This window comes from Aegilops tauschii, chromosome 5 (assembly GCF_002575655.3).
Source record: "Aegilops tauschii subsp. strangulata cultivar AL8/78 chromosome 5, Aet v6.0, whole genome shotgun sequence".
In the NCBI taxonomy this organism is placed as follows: Eukaryota; Viridiplantae; Streptophyta; class Magnoliopsida; order Poales; family Poaceae; genus Aegilops; species Aegilops tauschii.
In genome coordinates, this window is record NC_053039.3 from 355,060,202 (window position 1) to 355,063,602 (window position 3,401).

The following is a 3,401-nucleotide window of genomic DNA, read 5'->3' on the forward strand; positions in this document are numbered from 1 at the left end:
ATGATCGTTAAGTTTTATTGCTACTGCTTTCTTCATGACTTATACATATTCCTTTGACTATGAGATTATGCAACTACTGTATACCGGAGGAATACCTTGTGTCCTATCAAACGTCACAACGTAACTGGGTGATTATAAAGATGCTCTACAGTATCTCTGAAGGTGTTTGTTGCGTTGGCATAGATCAAGATTAGGACTTGTCACTCCGAGTATCGGAGAGGTATCTCTGGGCCCTCTAGGTAATGCACATCATGATAAGCCTTGCAAGCAATGTGACTAATGAGTTAGTTGCGGGATGATGCATTATGGAACGAGTAAAGATTCTTGCCGATAACGAGATGGAACTAGCTACGAAGATACCGATGATCGAATCTCGGGCAAGTAACATACCGATGACAAAGGGAATGACGTATGTTGTCATTACGGTTTGACCGATAAAGATCTTTGTAGAATATGTAGGAACCAATATGATCATCCAGGTTCCGCTATTGGTTATTGACTGGAGAGGTGTCTCGGTCATGTCTACATAGTTCTCAAACCTGTAGGGTCCGCACGCTTAACGTTCAATGACGATTTGTATTATGAGTTATGTGTTTTGGTGACCGAAGATTGTTCGGAGTCCCGGATGAGATCACGGACATGACGAGGAGTTTTGAAAATTGTTCATAGGTAAAGATTAATATATTGGACGATAGTATTCGGACACCGAAAGTGTTTTGGAATGTATCGGGTACATATCGGAGTACCGTGGGGGTTACCGGAACCCCCCAGGGGAAGATATGGGCCATATGGGCCATAGGAGGGAGGCAAACCAGTCCACAAGGGGTGGCGCCCCCTCCTCCCCCCCCAAGGGAGGAGTCCGAACTGGACAGGGGGAGGGGGCGGCGCTCCCCTTTCCTTCTCCTCCTCTCTCTCTCCTTCCCCCTTTCCCCTTCCGGTAAAAGGAAAGGGGGGCGAATTGGTCTAGGAGCCCAAGTGGGACTCCTCCCACTTGGGGCGCGCCTAGGCCAGCCTCCTCCCCTCTCCCTCCTTTATATATGGGGGTGGGGGCGCCTCTAACACACATCAATAGTTCCAAGCCGTGTGCAGCGCCCCCCTCCACAGTTTACTCCTCCGGTCATATTCATGTAGTGCTTAGGCGAAGCCCTGCGCAGATCATTTCACCATCACCGACCATGCCGTCGTGCTGACGGAACTCTCCCTCGACGCTTTGCTGGATCAAGTGTTCGAGGGACGTCATCGAGCTGAATGTGTGCTGAACTCGGAGGTGTCGTACGTTCGGTACTTGATCGGTTGAATCGCGAAGACGTTCAACTACATCAACTGCGTTAAACTAACGCTTCCGCTTTCGTTCTACGAGGGTACGTAGACACAGTCTCCCCCTCTCGTTACTATGCATCTCCTAGATAGATCTTGCGTGAGCGTTGCATGCTACGTTCCCCAACAGTGGTATCTGAGCCAGGTCTATGCGTAGATGATATGCACGAGTAGAACACAAAGAGTTGTGGGCGATAGAAGTCATAGTGCTTACCACCAATGTCTTATTTTGATTTGGCGTTATTGTTGGATGAAGCGGCCCGGACCAACCTTATATGACCACGTTCATGAGACCGGTTCCATCGACAGACATGCAACTTGTTTTGCATAAACGTGGCTGGCGGGTGTCTGTTTCTCCAACTTTAGTTGAATCGAGTTTGACTACAGCCGGTCCTTATTGATGGTTAAAAGAGCAAACTTGACGAAACATCGTTGTGGTTTTGATGCGTAGGTAAGAACGGTTCTTACTAGAAGCCCGTAGCAGCCACGTAAAAGTTGCAACAACAAAGTAGAGGACGTCTAACTTGTTTTTGCAGGGCATGTTGTGATGTGATATAGTCGAGACATGATGTGATATACGTTATTGTATGAGATGATCATGTTTTGTAAAAGTTATCGGCAACTGGCAGGAGCCTTATGGTTGTCGCTTTATTGTATGAAATGCAATCGCCATATAATTGCTTTACTTTATCACTATGCGTAAGCGATAGTTGTAGAAGCAATAGTTGGCGAGACGACAACAACGCTACGATGGAGATCAAGGTGTCAATCTGGTGACGATGGAAATCATGACGGTGCTTTGGAGATGGAGATCAAAGGCACAAGATGATGATGGCCATATCATGTCACATATTTTGATTGCATGTGATGTTTATCTTTTATGCATCATGTTTTGCTTAGTACGGCGTTAGCATTATAAGATGATCCCTCACTAAAATTTCAAGGTATAAGTGTTCTCCCTGAGTATGCACCGTTGCAACAGTTCGTCGTGCCGAGACACCACGTGATGATCGGGTGTGAGAAGCTCTACGTTCACATACAACGGGTGCAAGACAGTTTTGCACGTGTGAAATACTCGGGTTAAACTTGACGAGCCTAGCATGTACAGACATGGCCTCAGAACACTGAGACCGAAAGTTCGAACGTGAATCATATAGTAGATATGATCAACATAGAGATGTTCACCATTGAAAACTACTCCATCTCACATGATGATCGGGCATGGTTTAGTTGATATGGATCACGTGATCATTTGGATGACTCGAGGGATGTCTGTCTAAGTGGGAGTTCTTAAGTAATATGATTAATTGAACTTAATTTATCATGAACTTAGTCCTGATAATTTTTGCATATCTATGTTTTAGATCAATGGCCCGTGCTACCGTTCCCTTGAATTTTAATGCGTTCCTAGAGAAAGCTAAGTTGAAAGATGATGGTATCAACTACACGGATTGGGTCTGTAACTTGAGGATCATCCTCATTGCTGCACAGAAGAATTATGTCCTTGATGCACCGCTAGGTGAAAATCCCCCTCCCGCTAATGTAGACGCTTTGAACATCTGGCAGACGCGGTCTGATGACTACTCTATAGTTCAGTGTGCCATGCTCTACGGCTTAGAATCGGGACTTCAAAGATGTTTTGAACATCATGGACCATATGAGATGTTCCAGGAGTTGAAGTTAATATTTCAAGCAAATGCCTGAGTTGAGAGATATGAAGTCTCCAACAAGTTCTATAGCTGCAAGATAGAGGAGAATAATTCTGTCAGTGAACACATACTCAGAATGTCTCGGTACCATAACCACTTGACTCAGCTGGGAGTTAATCTTCCGGATGACAGTGTTACTGACAGAGTTCTTCAATCACTCCCACCAAGCTACAAAGGGTTCGTGATGAACTATAATATGCAAGGGATGGATAATACAATCCTTGAGCTCTTCGCTATGCTCAGAGCTGCGAAGGTAGAAATCAAGAAAGAGCATCAAGTGTTGATGGTTAACAAGACCACTAGTTTCAAGAAAAAGGACAAGGGAAAGAAGGGGAACTTCAAGAAGAATGGCAAGCAAGTTGTCACTCCCGGGAA